At 43.6% G+C, this 15,663-nt stretch overlaps 1 protein-coding gene and 1 non-coding gene across 2 annotated transcripts in view; both read left to right on the forward strand.

The window, feature by feature from the left end:
• The window catches only part of PRKCE (protein kinase C epsilon), a 541,807-nt gene that overhangs the window by 300,051 nt on the left and 226,093 nt on the right, over positions 1–15,663 (forward strand). The gene's annotated exons all lie outside the window — the stretch shown is intronic.
• On the forward strand, positions 14,595–14,666 carry TRNAC-ACA (transfer RNA cysteine (anticodon ACA)). The gene has a single exon. It is a non-coding gene; the product is annotated as a tRNA-Cys (tRNA).

Raw genomic sequence — 15,663 nt, forward strand, 5'->3', positions numbered from 1 at the left:
GAACTTTCCTCGTTTTACAGATTGGCACTTTGTACCCGTTAAACACCAAGTCTTCATTTCCCCGGCCTTCACGGCTGACAAACACCATTCTCTCTCTCTGAATCTGACTACTCTAAGTACCTCATGTAAGTGAAATTGTATAATATTTATCCTTCTGTGACAGGTATATTTTACTTGCATAATGTTCTCAAGCTCATCCACGTTATAGCATGTGTCAGAAATTCCTTTATTTTTAAGACTTGAATGGTATTCCACTGTATATATGTACCATATCTGTTGATCCATTCATCTTTTGATTTTATTCTGATTTTAGCTTATATTTCTTACAATTTTGTGTTTCTCTTGAGCACCTTTTATATGATCAGTAGCTGTTTGGATATCCTCCTTTAGAAGTACCTACTCAAGTCTTTTGCCCATTTTTCTATTGGATTGTCGGCCTTTTTCTTTTTAATTTGTGGGAGATCTCTATATATTCCAGAGCTGACTCTTTGTTGAATGTATGAATTCCAAGTCCCTTCTTCTAATCTGTTGCTTGCCTTTTCAGTCCTTAGGGATATATTTTGGTGAATAGAAGCCCGCAATGAGGCAGTCCAATTTGTCCAATGTTTTTTCTTGGTTTTTCTTTTTCTTTATGGGTAACACATTTTTGTGTATGTTCCATTCAAGAAACTGCTGTCTACCTGAAGACTATGGTATATCCATCTTTGTTTTCTTCCAAAAACCTTATTGTTTTCCTTTTCATGTAATGTGTCTGCCTTTTCAGTTAGTAGTAATTTTCAGTCCTAGGGAAACAAGGATTTGCGAGTACTCCTAGGATGTGGGCAGCACTATAGTGAAACTGAATTAACCTGGGCAAGTGGTAGCCAGCTCAGTGACTGATAAAAGCCTACACTGGTGAAGGTATTCCTTGCTTGGACATCAGATGTGCTTCTGAAGTGTTGCATGTCTGTCTAGCAAATTTGGCCATGTTATAAATGCCGAGTCTGCAGCTTTTCAGATCTTTTCACCAAAGGTTAGGAGGTATTCTCTTAAACCACTTCCCCTCTACAGACTTGCCAAACTCATTCTGCTTCCCGTTCCTTCTGACACCCAAGAGCACACTTGAAGACTCTCATTAGTGGCTCAGGGGCCTGTCTCCATCCTTTCAGTTGTATACTTATCAAAAGTCACTTGTGTTTGTGGTTTTTCTTCTAATTACCTAATTTTGATCCAATCACAGTTAATCTAATGAAATTAGAGCATGAAAAGAAAACGTTTCTGTGAAAACTAAGTTGAATGTATTGGAAAGAGTCACTGAAGATAAATCGCTAATAAAATCTGTTGAATTATGCGTGGGAGGGAAAAACAGTAGGATCCTGAAGTGGGGAAAGGGACAGATAATAAAGCTTTAAAAAGATTCTCAGTTCATATTGACAGTCTGTTGTTCCACACCCCCACTCCCACCCGCAGCGCCCTCCACCCCAAAGACTCTCCTTTGCGGGTATTCATCTACTCCCTCCGCTGGCGCGTCAGGTGGTTATTTTATGAGTGGATTTCATTTATTAATTCAATCCTTCCCACCCCGCCCCGCTCCTGGGGTGTAACAACAATAACCAGTGCCCCAGGCCACGGTGCTGGGAAAGTGCCTTGAAGACGGGGGAAACCTTTTGTGTAGGCACCCACACGGTTCTGAAACACCCGGGGGCAATCAGCCTGAGTCACTGCCTCGGCGGAAGTGGGCCAAGCAAGGAATTAGCCAGTAGGTTTCTCTGCTCACCGATGTCCTCCTCCTCCAACGTTGTTTCTTTCCGGAGAGGAAGCCTGTGGGAAGCCCAGATCATTCGTTGACTCGCGCGCCCCCGTGTGGCTATGGTGGGCGGTTGGAAAAATGCGACCAGATTTTCCTTGGCCCAAGGCCAGAGAAGGCAGCAGGCAGCCTCTGATCCACCTTGAAACAAATATTTTCCATAATCTTCAACTGTTTATTTCTGTTATTTTTTCAAAAAATTATTTGTAGTTAATTTAGTGAACATGTTGATTCTTATGGAAAATTATGTGATTTTATTATAATCATGACTTGGTCATACTATTGTCAAGGTGAGCTTTGTTTTTTAGAGCTTTTTAATTGAAGTATAGTTGATTTACAATGTTGTGTTAGTTTCAGGCTACTATTGTTGTTATTTTTAAAAGTTATTTTTATTGCTGTTATTAACAGTTAAACATCCTATAGTCTTATTCAACTCAAGTTACAAGGCATGGTTTATGGAGCCCACAGATTTTCTGCAGGTATAATCAGTGCCCCCTCCCAGTTCTTGGAGACTTCCTCTAACCCACAGCCTCTTACTGGTACGTGTTTTTATCAAAAGGAATAGAAACAAAAGCTATAGCTCTGACTGTCCTTTTTCTACTTTCAGGCTATTAATCAATCAGTGGGGCTGAGCTAGCGAATCTCCAGCATGGAGGCCAGGGCCTAGAACAGGTACAAGGCTTCTGGTGCTTATATTTTGAGTCCTACAGGTGCTTGGACTTTCTTTTATGGATCCTTTGGGCAGTGATACAAAAGAGGAGATGTGCTCCCTACAGCAGGGTTCTCCAACCCCCAGGATCTAATATCTGAGGTGGAGCTGATGGAATAGTAATAGAAATAAAGTGCTCAATAAATGTAATGCACTTGAATCATCCCGAAACCATCAGCCACCCTACTCCGCCCTGCCCCTAGTCCATGGAAAAATTGTCTTCCATGAAATTGATCCCTGGTGACAAAAAGATTGGGGACTGATGCCCTAAGGGATGATTCCCTTTGGGAAGAAAACATCCAAATTCCATTCACTTTTTAAAATCTGCCTTAATTTTTTTTTTCTTTTTGTGTATAAGTTTATAGTAGTGATTCAATAAAAATAGCTGGGGGTGGGCAGTAGATGCTCTTGGTGCCCCAGCACAGCCCTATTCCTTGGTCCACCGCTGAGGTCATCTGCAGAATACCCAGAAACATCCCACATGTCTCTGCCTGAGGTGATCTAAGCCACAGTCTTATGGAATAGGGGCTAACACTCGATGGTCCCCTGTTTTAGGTGGTTTGATTTTAGGAAAAATGCTCTTAGGTACACATCATTCCTTGAGTGCCTACTGTGTGCCTGATGCTTTAAAATGATTATTTTGTAAAGGTCGCATGGACTTTGGAAATAGATGTTACTGACTCTTACTTGGAGATGAGAAAACAGCCTTAGCAAAAGGCTGCAGGATCTGGAGCAGAAAACAGGTCTCACTGGTCCCTGTCCTCCCCCAGCCCTTGCCGGCTTCCCCATGGTGACAGTGAGCTCCAGCCATGTCCCTCCTAGGGCTCCAGCCCCCAGATTCTCACTGTCTCCGTCCCTTCTCACCTCTACTCTCTCTCCTCCTCACCTCCCTCCCCCCATCTCCGCCCTATTCCTCTAGTGTCATCAGGAGCCAGTGTGGCCCCAGGAGTGAAGAGTTGGAACCTCATATGATAACCATCCGCTCAGAAGGAAACAGGAGCTTTGCCTACCCCAGGGCAGGCTGCAAGGGAGATTTTCAGCCCCTTGGAGAGGATTACAAAGGTAGACACCAAGCCACCAGGTGGCTTGGCCAAAGAAGGTGCTGTCTGGCAATTCAGTACATCCTGTGGGCTCTTGAGAACCAGGATGGGTAGTTTATCCTCCAAGAAAGGACACAGTTGAGAGTGAGAGGTGGTGCGATTCACAATGACTCTGGGAAAACAGGCAAATTCGAGGACTCTCGTGGGTGAAGTGGAACCTGTGTTCTCCCTTTCTGCTCCATAGACCTCTCCTGACTTTCCCATGTTTTTATGACTGACCTCTGCATCTCTTTTTAATATTTTGGTACCTACCCCTCTCATCGTTGTCAGTCCTTACAAAAGCCATTTATTCAGCGAGCAAACTCTTTCTGGCCTTCAGTTTTCGTTTTTTTCTAACTTAGGACCCCCTTCTCTTTTGCCTAAACTTGGCCGTTTCTTGATTATTTGACCATAAATTCATTGTGCCGTGCTTTATTCAGCAACTTTTGGAACAAAAGGAACAAATGTACACATTTGCTTAAACTGCTTAAATGTGTATATATAATCATGACACTTTTCTTTCTCACTCATTTACTGTCTCAGAAACATCAGCCCCATGCATGATATGTGATGTTGTAAACCTCCAGGGCAGAGGCTGGTCCTCTTTCCAGCTAGGCGTGGTGGGCACTGCGTGGACCGCTGCTTGTGGCTCTGCTCCTGGAGTTCTGTGGCTGAGTCAGCACTCAGGAATCCAGCGCAGCAGGCTAATTCCCCACTGGCTCCAGCCTCATCCAACCCCAGGGAGATCCAGCCCAGAGCATCCTGCCAGGGCAGAGGAGGTGCCAGCCTGTCACTTACCGAATGATTTCTTCTCCTGGAAAATGTCAAAAAAAGAAAAAGAAAGCAAACAAAAACAGCCCTCTATACATCATACTCCTCTGAGCCTCCTTCTTACGGTCACTGTGGGTCCTTCGTAAAAGAAATGACTATTAGTCTGAAGAAAGAGCAATTTGATGGAAATGTGAAATGTTATTATTAAACATCCTAAGGTTTATCTTGGTAGCACCCCAGTAGTGACAGACAGGAGACAGGCTTGTTAAAGCCAGCACCACTGCCTTCCTCTGGACTCACCATTTACATTCCCTCATAAGCAGCCCTATTATCAGGTGGTCAGGCCCTGGAGCTGACCTTTTTGCTGCTCTGTCATCATTTTATACCCTACTGTCCTGGAGACTAGCATCTGAGCACTCTTTCATTAGATTACTAAGGCTTTCAGAGACATTTCCAACTCTGTGTCATTAAGAGAAAAATGCATTGACTTAAAAAAAAAGTGTTTTACTTAAGTGATTCCAGCAGCCGTTAGCTAATGCACTGTTAAGTCATGCCTGCTGTAAATTGTTGTGGGAATCCACTGTCATTTCTGAGATGTGGGTGTAACACATCCCCTCACCATGCTGGGCTGGCAAGTACATTCAGAAAACAGGCACCCACACACCCACTTGCCCCCGTATAACCTCAAAGAGTCTTCTTGCTCAGTTGATTTCCTGTTGGAGAGCCCACCTCTGCGTCTTCCTGGCTGCTGCCTTTTGTCCCTCTCGTAATGGCTCCTAGAAACTGGCATCAGCAGTGCAAATTGGAGACTGTCTCCATGTGCAGATGAACATAGACTCCACTTCCAGCCCATCTCCTGGCATTTGCTTTGAATAATCCAATGGTAACCCTCATCAGGAGGTATGTGAGAGTGTGAGTGTGTGCGTGTATGTGTGTGTATCTAGGAGAGAGGTAAGAAGTCGGCCTGGGGTCATATGGTTTAGGGGCACGGCGTCTGAAGTAGAACAGCTCACACTCGGACCACGTGCGCCGCTAGGAAATAGGAAACAAACAAGAGCACTTCCATTTGCATCTATTTTCTTACCTAAGAAACAAAAGAATGATTGCATTTTAATACTCAGCATATAGACTGCCAGTACTACATGTTCATAATCTATAAGAAAATAAGCCTATATGTCAGAAAGTTTTTACCTATACTTACAGTCAGAAATACTTGGAAATCTTTGGCTTTGTCGATCCAAGTAGATCCAAGGAATGGAAGCAGCAGAGAGCATGTTAATCAGAGCAAAAGTGAAGGTGGTTACTTGTGTCCAGGGCCATGTACAAACACTTGTGCATACACACTCATGCACTCACCCAAGATATACACATAGTGTACCTGTGTACACTCACACATGCAATCACACTCACCTGACACCTGGTTGTGTCAACACACACACATTACTCATATTTACTACACCAGCATACCACATGCATATCATACATACACACCTACCTTCACTTACTGCTCACTCCTGCACACACTCACTACCAATTGCATTCATTCACAAACACAGACACTCCCATGCTTCCCCCCAACTCACATGCACATACAAACACACCGCATGGTCTCAAACACAACGCACCTTTTGGCTAATAAACTTAATAGACACCTATTCCCAAGGGGAAGCAGTAGCATGATTCATCCCTTGAAAATGCACTACTGGCCACTTGCTGTCTAACTTAACCCCTTTTGATGGCTGGCATCAGAACTGAACCTTAGGAAGTTAGTGTCCAGTGTGTACACACTGAAACTTTGTGACCAGGATATCTTCTGCACACTCAACACCATCAGTGTAGTCATCTGCAGATCAGGTGACATGAGGGCAGGTGAGAGGCAAAGACATGGTCTCCAGCCTTGAGACACTTAATATCTGGATTGGGAGATAATACAGACCTTTGTCAACTAGGCACTGACAGGTATTTGTCATGGAGCAGCATTTGAGGGAACGGAGGGACAGAGGTCAGTGGGAGGAGTTTGAGGAAGAAGTAGGACTTCTGCTGGGCCTTGAAGGGTGGTTGAATTAAAAAGGGAGAGAGAAGGGAAGATTCAGCCAGCACAGTTCTGTCTGTAAGGGGCTGAGGATCAGGGGAGATTAAGTCACTTATTCTGGAGTAGCCCTCTGGTCGTCAGGCAGTTCAAGCATGCACTGGGGGAGCCTAGAGGGATTTCAAGTGATGGAAAGTTACTGAGCTAGACAACTTTAAGATTCACTTGAGCCTTGGGCCTTTATGATATGACAGCCTTTCCTGGCACACTCTGGCTAAGAAAGTGATAAATTTACTGATTATGGGGAGATTATTCTTGGGGATGAAAGACCCCCCCATTGCTGGAGGGGTTGAAACCTCTTTTACAGTGATTAAAACAAGAGGTTCAGGCAAGAGGCTGCTGTGGTTAGCTGGAAGTTCTGGCTCATTGGGGTCTGTCTTTCCAAATAGCTATCAAAGCAAACTCTTAGAAACCAAACCTAATTGCTGTTTTGAATTTGTCACTTCTTCTTGTGGCATGACACCCTAGCTTAGTCCGTGGAGTGTGAGCACTCTTGCTTAGAGAGAGAAATATAGGAGCCAGGCATTAAAAACAAATATTTTTTACTTTTTCTTTTCATCTGAGGCAAATCCAGTAAGGATTCTATTTCTATCTGTTAAACATTGACAGAATGAATCGTTGTGTTAGTTAAGTTCCAAAGACACCAATTAAAGAAACATTTGGCCAAAGACATTGCCTATCTGAGCATATCCTGAGATGCCTGGAAAAGATCAACATGTGGTGGGATGATAACCATGATAACATCATTTGGTTGATGGTTTCCAAATTGTACAGGTGAGAATAAAAATAACAGCTTAGGCAACATTTCCTTCTTAGAATCCATTTAGGTGCTGTAACTGAATGGGTCTTATGTACATTTTATGTATATGTCATAAACGGAGGAACAGGCAGCCTTTGTGATGTGAAAGCTCCTGATACAGTCTCAGGAGGGGACTGATGGGGACTGGCACAGGCCATGCGCTTAGTAAATTATATTGGCCTGATGATGAGGTCCTCGTAGAAAGGCTTAGAACGTGAGTAGATTATGAATTCCCTCCTTCCCTGTGCTTTGTTACAGAAGCACGCTGTTTTCTGATTCTACAATTAATTCTTGGGCAAGTCATTCAATCTCCTTGAGATTCAATTTTTTGACAATAAAATGCATTGTATGTATTATAATACACACATAATTAAATGAGTGTATTGATGTCAAAACTCTCTGTCAACTTCAGTCTTGATTAAACATTATTTAAATAATAAATACTGCATGTGCTTATAGGAAAAGACTGAATAATATGGAGGAGTGCTTTAGAGAGTGAAATAAAAGTTGCCTGACCTCTCAGTTCCCCTCCCTGGAAGCCTGCTGCTGTCCCTTTCTTTTTTTTATAGATGTCGGTCATGTCTGATTCTTTATGACCCCATGGACTGTAGCCCACCAGGTTCCTCTGTCCACGGAATTCTCCAGGCAAGAATACTGGAGTAGGTAGTGATCAAAGTGCTACACAAATACTTGCAATGATTTATTTCAGATAATCTTTCAGCTTTTGTAGTATTTTGTAAATTGACAAATCATTTTAGCCAAAGAGAATAATTGCATCCCATGAGCTAGGACACGGCAATGAAGATTCAGGAGGATTTAAGAGCTCATTGTAGGTAATTTTCTACTTGTCTACTTTTATTATAGGAGGACAATTCCTTTGTTAAAGGACATCATTCAGTTTCTCCTAAATTTTACACTCCTTTATTTATTTCTTCATTTTTTTTTAAAAAAGAGAATTTTTGCACTTACCATGTAGAAAGTACTTAACCAGCCTATGAAGGATTAAAAGGACCATAATCATCTATCTATATATATATATATATATATATATATACATAGAACAGGGTATATGGGCATTAAGAGGGCTGTGAGTAGAAGTCACAGGAATTGTCTGTGGACCCTGCTAGCCAGGGGTTTCCCAGGAGGACGTGGCATTTGACCTGGGGCTTGCAGATGAGTTACAACTGAGACATACAAGATGAGAACTAGTTTTCCTATAAAAACTGGAAATCTGTGAAGTTGCACAGACCAGAATTTCTTCTTCCCAGAGTTCTTTTTTTTTTCTTAAATGCTTTTGAGTTCCACTGTCCCAAACACTCTTGAGGAGGACCCAGGAAGATAAAGTTCTCATCAGATGACAAGAGTATGAAAATGTGTCAGCTGAGTCGCACTCTCTCGGCATAGACCCAGCCTCCACACCTGCTTTCCTGGGTCCTCTTCATGAAGAGTCCCTGTTTGCAGAGGGCACCAGATAGCTGCCCAAGAGGCTGTGTCTGTGTTAAGTCAGCAAGGGAGAATTTGGAGTCCCCATGCAATGAAACTGCCCTGTCTAGATCACTGACACAGAACTAAGTTGCTGGAGCCAGAAAAGACATAAAAGAGCATTCAGTCCACAAGCGCATCATTTCACAGAGTTTGGAGACTCAGGCATGGAGCAGTGATGTGATTTACTCCAAGGCAGTGAGATGGTGGGGAGAAAACTGAGTCTCGAGTGTGGGAAGAACCTAGGTGTCATGAGTCAGTTCCAAGGCTCAGTGGTTGTGACCCGCCCCCCCCAACCCCCTCAGAGGGCCGTTGCTTGTAGATTCTTGCCCAGATTCATTGACACAACAGCCTTTAGAATTGAATCACTGAGTTGGTGATTCAGTTCTACCCACCCCCATTCTGCCTCACTGTTCTAGTTCCATTTACTCCCTTTAGGCTTCTTGCTCGCTATTTTATTTGTATCTTATGGATGGCCACAAGCATCAGGCTGTAGGGGAAGGACATGTCTCCCCAGTGGGCATTCCTGCTGTGTGAGCTGTGTGCGGGATTCCTTGCAACCAGTACAGAAAAGACAGCTCAGCTCAGGGTGGTGGCTGCACTGGTGCATAAGTTTGTAAGAACTCGCTGACTTGACACTTAGGATCTCTGCATTCTACTTTATGTAAATGAATAGTTAATTACAAAAGAAAAAAGCCACTCAAATGACTTCACTTGTAAATCCTTGGATATTAGGTGGGTAAATTCTGCCTACGAAGCCACTTTGGGGTGGATACAGAAGTGGCACTCGGTAAAGTGAGGATGCTGGTCTTCTGCTTCCAGCCATCCCTCTCATTGCCCTTTCCCTCTCCAGGAATGGTTTTTCCATTTCCTGCTGCACTTCCAACCCCCTATATACTTCCCATGGGCCTCCAGCTGCCCTAGGTTGTTCCCATCGGGCAGGGAAATGACTATCACACCAGAGCCCTAAGTGTAGGGTGTGTTCTGGGAGAACTGTAGTCCCAGGGAAGGACCTGAGAGGCCCACACAGCACACCTGTCACTGGTTGAGCATGTACTGTGTGCCAGGCCCTGAGCTCAAAAGAATGACTTGCTCACAGTAGATCATAAGGTACTGATATGGTGAAGGGCTTTTTCTTCTTCAAGGAGACCACATGAATGGCCACTTACACCTATGAGTGTGGCCAACTGGATGGCAGTGATGATAAGCCCAGAAATGAACTGAATTAAGTACTCTGCACATGTAAGTCATTAATAAACACAAAACAACTAGGGCTGCTGTTAACCCCCCATCTGCACGGCCAAGATGGATTGTGAAGTTGACAGAGGCCCTCCTGGAGTATAGGATGTGGACTGAATATCAACCAAAGTGACCTGAGTTTGCAGAACCCTTCTGAAAAGGAGCCCCAAGGAGCCCTGTGTCTCTCACATCCTTGCCCACCCCTGGGCTCCACACCCTCAGGACCCTTGATCAGATCATCTCTGGCTATAAGTCATACACAGTCACTCTCTGGCTGACCATGCAGTAAGGCCACTTGGCCCAGTTGTCTTCTGGCTCGCTTTACCTGAATCTATTTTCCATTTAAATTTTATGGAAATGAATTGAATTGTAAGTTACCCAACTCAGAATCCTGGGACATGCTGGCTCAGCTCTTCACAGGGTTTGCAGGGACAGCTGTGACGTCTGTTCACTTGAGTGGAGAGAAGGCGAGGGATTGGAGAACAGAGCTGTCTAATCCCAGAAACAGCAGCCTCAAGCTCTTGTTAAAAGAAGGAGGTCAACAATGCTGAGAGACGGGGGAGTCATCTTGCGAGCTCACTGCCCGCCCCTTAATCTTTTTGAGATCCACGCCAGTGCCCTGGGAAATAACCAGTCATAGTTGTAAGAGGTTCTTACTGGAGTGCTGTGGAGGAGATGATGAATTAAAGGTCAGTAGAACAGTCTGTGATAAAGGTACCAGTGTGATTTGTGGGATTCATCCTCCTTTGCTTGCTGCATGGAATTTCCCAGGAGAGAAAGTCCAAATGCAGGAGGGTGTGTGACCACCCTCTTGAGTAGTTCAGAATGCTGCCCCGGGCACACCTTGGCTCTCACCACCCTCCGGGGGCAACATCCATACACCACGGATGACAAAGTGAACTTGTGTCGATTATGCGGTGGCCAAGTGCTCCAGGACCTTTTCTCTGCTGTGGATTCAGCAAATAGTCAGTGCCACCCTCAGAACTGGAGAGGTGGGCTTTGGAATCAGACTTGGGTTCTCAGCCTGCTTTGTCACTTTCTGTTGTATCATGGTTGTGCCTCTATAAGTTTTGGTCTTCTCATCTGAAAATTAGGGTAGTAGTGGTACTTTCCTTGTAAGTGGTTGCAAGGATTATTGATAATATACACAACCACCTATCGCCATGCCTGGTGCATAATCGATGGTGCCTGCTCTTATGACGATGACTGCATTATTTCCTTCCTCCTAGCTATTTGCATTGCCTGACTTCAGTAGTCCCTAAGTCAGGTTCAGTCTATAGGATCCAAGGGACAGCATCCTCTTAGTTCTGCTTCCCCCTGTCCTTCTCTGGCCTCAAATTCCTGGTTGAGTAGCCCCAGCTCTACCTTGACTGGGCTTTCTGCAGCGGAGAGCTGCTCTGACTCCATAGTCAAGTCCGTGGTCTGGCCTCCTGCTCAGTGTCCCAGGACTTTCCATGTACCCGGACCTGCCCTCGAGCCTAGGCCTGTGCTTGGGCCACTCCTCCTGTGGCTGGATCTTCCTTGGGAAGCTGGTTGCCTGTAAGCCCCTCTGCCTGTCCTCTGTCCTGCAATCTCCTTCCTAACTTCCTCCTGTCCAGCACCTCCTACCTGTGCTAAGCCCCTCCCTCCTTGCCCCCCTGCCCCCCACCCCGCTTCCTTTTCTCTTTTCCCAGATTGCACCAGGTGGTCAACTCTCCCCTCTAGAGACTCTGGTCCCTGGATCCAGACCTCCAGTCTGGCCTGTCCTACCCAACAGCCAAGTCCCAGTTATAACCCAGGAGACCTAGACTCTATAAGACATTCACTTCCCCCAAGGTCATCAATCAGCCCCCAAAGTAATTCATCTTAGAATAGGGTAGAAGGAAGACTCTCCAAATCTCTCTCCATTGTTCTTATTGTAAAGATGTGTATGCCTGCTGAGTCGCTTCAGTCGTGTCTGACTCTTTGTGACCCCATGGACTGTAGCCCGCCAGGCTCCTCTGTCCATGAGATTCTCCAGGCAAGAATACTGGAGTGGGTTGCCATGCTCTCCTCCAGGGTATTGTAAAGATAGGACCACAGAAATAAAGTATGGTATATCCATTCAATGGAAAATTATTTGGCAATAAAAAGAAATAAGGTACCGATACATGCTATGATATGGATGAACCTTAAAAATATTGTGCTAAGTGAAAGCACCCAGACACAAAAGGCCACATATAGTATGATTCCATTTATATGACACGTCCAGAAGAGGCAAATCCATAGAGACAGAAATGTCATTAGTGATTGCCAGGGGAAGAGGGAGGGAAATGCAGAATGCCTGCTAAAGGGTATGGTTTACCCTTCCTATGTCTGTAAAGGTTCTGTGTACCTGTGTGCCAGCAAGCATTCATTCTGAATGTGACATTATCACATGGGGTTTCTTTTTGTCATGATGAGAATGTCCGAAGATTATCTGTAGAGATGGTAGCACACCTGTGAATATACTAAAGACCATTGATGACCTGCTCCAAGTAGGTCAGTGGTATCAGTTTAGTTCAGTTGCTCAGTCGTGTCCAACTCTTTGCGACCCCATGAATCACAGCATGCCAGGCTTCCCTATCCATCACCAACTCCCAGAGTTCACTCAGACTCACATCCATCGAGTCTGTGATGCCATCCAGCCATCTCATCCTCTGTCGTCCCCTTCTCCTCCTGCCTCCAGTCCCTCCCAGTATCAGAGTCTTTTCCAATGAGTCGACTCTTTCCATGAGGTGGCCAAAGTACTGGAGTTTCAGCGAATAGTGACCCACAATATGGAGACATTCTGTCCCCATAAAGCTGTTTCCAAAAAAGATAGTTAAGGAATAAATATTAAAAGGTTGAAGTAATGTTGATAATACAGTGCTAGCATAGCCGTTCTAATTTTTATCTGTCTTTGCTTCTTCAGCTGCTTGAAAACATCTTTTTGTGTGATTATAGCTGCAGTGTACTTTTTCCATGTTCTTTTTAGCAAACATTTGTCCATTTTATTATGTAGTGTTTATAATTATTATTTGCATTCTATCAGTTTGAAATCTCATTTAATTATTTTCCAGTTGGTGGGCATTTATGGTTCTAGATTTGTTGTGGCAGTGGTGGCATTCATAATTCTAGAGTTGTTGTGGCAGTAGTGATTGTGATAGTGTTTCTATAGAACTAAAAATGTCTTTAGGATTATTTCTTTGGAGATGGACTATTCAGTCAACATTCCTTTCAATGAGATTTCTGTTCCTTTTCTAGTCTGTTTTACCCAATAAAACTTGGAGATATAAAAATGGCTGAGAAGCAGGGGAAAGTCAGAGCACAGTGGACAGGTGAGGTCAGCAGTGTTCTCTCCGAGCAGTAATGAAACTCCCTTTCCCACTTCCATGCTAGACACCGTTCAGGCATTGCTCACATGTCAGTGTCTGTTGTGTGCATCCTAATCCCAGGCTAGTAACTCCAGCTTGGGCAACAGTTCATCTGTCAATTGTATCTGGTTTAAATTTGCGCTGTGCAGGACAGACACAAGTGTTCCTGTGTTACATCTCCAAATTCAGTGGACTGAGTTCAAGTCCTTGAGGTATGATAATGTCACGTTCAGAATGAATGCTTGCTGGCACAAGGGCACACAGAACCTTTACAGATGTTGGAGATACTTCAATCACACATGAAAAAGCAGGAATAATTTAGTGGCCACCTTACTACCTCTAGTTTGCAAGTATAAAAGTGTAATATTTTCTTCAGATCTTTTTCCCTGTTAGAGACAGGAGATACAGTTGGAATTCCCTTGAGAAGAGATTTCTGCTCCTCCTCTTTTGCAGAGGTAACCACTGGGATGAAGTTGGTGTGTAGCCCATTCATGTGTGTGTCCATAAATGTTTGGTAAATTTGATTTTATATAAATGGTATCATCCTGTACATTTTCTTTTGTAATATTTTTTAAGGGAATATGTTTTTAATATTTGTGTTAACATATCTAGTTCACTCATTTTAACTACCAGATAATAGTTCTTGTATGACAGTATCAAAGTTTTTATTCATTCACTTACTAGTAAGACATTCAAGCTGTTTTTAGTTGTGGGTTTTTTTTTTTTTTTTAACTACCACACTGTTCCAGTGACCATCTTTGTGTGAATTTCTTTGACATATGTGTTCAAATTTCCCTAGGGGTATATACTTTGGCTTCCTAGGTGGCTCAGTGGTAAAGAACCTGCCTGCCGATGCAGGAGATGCAGGAGACACAGATTCGATCCCTGGATCTTGAAGATCCCCTGGAGAAGGGAATGGCAACCCACTCTAGTATTCTTCCCTGAAAAATCCCATGGACAGAGGAGCCTGGTGGACTGCAGTCCATGGGGTCACAAAGAGCTGGACATGACTGAGCACACACATGTACTTAGGAACGAACTGCTGAGTTGTAGGATATGTATATCATCAGCTTAGCTCATTATTGCCAGATGATTCTTCAACATGGTTATATTAATTTGCACCACCTTGGGACAGTATATAAGAGTTTGCTTCTTTACCTCTTCTTCAAAACTTAGGAATGTCAGATTTTTAATTTTAGCCAACCAATAAATAAAACATGGTACCTCATTGTTGTTTTAATCTGAATTTCCCTGATTATCTGTAAGGTTAAGGATTCTGTACAGACTTCCCTAGTGGCTCAGATGGTAAAGCATCTGCCTACAGTGCAGGAGACCCAGGTTCGATCCCTGGGTTGGGAAGATCTTCTGGAGAAGGAAATGGCAACCCACTCCAGTACCCTTGCCTGGAAAATCCCATGGATGGAGGAGCATGGTAGGCTACAGTCCATGGGGTCGCAAAGAGTCGGACACAACTGAGCGACTTTACTTTCTTACTTAAGGATTCTGTAATGGACAGCTGTATGTCTCCTGAGAAGAAACTATTCATATCCTTTGCTATTATTTTTTTCTGACTGTTGGTCATCTTTTTCTTGATGGTAGAAGTTTTTGATGCATACTCAACTACCAAATCTGAGTCTATTCTGTGTGGCAAATATCTTCTCAACGTGTCTCTAGCTTGTCATTATAATTTATTTCTGGTGTCTTCTTGCAGTTTTATGTTTTAATATGATTATATTTTTATCATAAGTTTGTGCTTTTTGCATTATGAATAAATCCTTCTCTATCTAAATGACAGAAATATTTTCCTATGTTTTAAGATTAAAAAATATATATATGTATGTGTGTGTGTATATATATATACATACATATATATATATATATATATATATATACACATACATATATATATATATATATTTGGCTGTGCTGGGCCTTAGTTGTGGCACTCAGGATCTTTAGTTGCATTGAGGGACCTAGCTACATGACCAGGGATGGAATCCAGGTCCCCTGCATTGGAGGTATGAAGTCTTAGCCACTGGACCACCTATAGGAAGTCCCTATTTTAAAAATAAAACATCGATCCCTGGATCATGAAGCTCCTCTAGAGAAGGAGATGGCAAGCCACTCCAGGACTTATGCCTGGAGAATCCCATGGACAGAGGAGCCTTGTGGGCTACAGTCCATGGGGTTGCAAAGAGCTGGACATGACTAGGGCAACTTAGCACACACAGACCTAGGTTCAGACTGTGATCATTCTCTGGGGATAGGAACTCCGGCTGGGTAAGTGGGGAATAGCTTTCAAAGTCATCACCAGGCTTTCTTCTGGACTCTGCCCCAGTTTCTCCAGGGACCACCA

The sequence above is a fragment of the Budorcas taxicolor genome, chromosome 11, assembly GCF_023091745.1.
Source record: "Budorcas taxicolor isolate Tak-1 chromosome 11, Takin1.1, whole genome shotgun sequence".
In the NCBI taxonomy this organism is placed as follows: Eukaryota; Metazoa; Chordata; class Mammalia; order Artiodactyla; family Bovidae; genus Budorcas; species Budorcas taxicolor.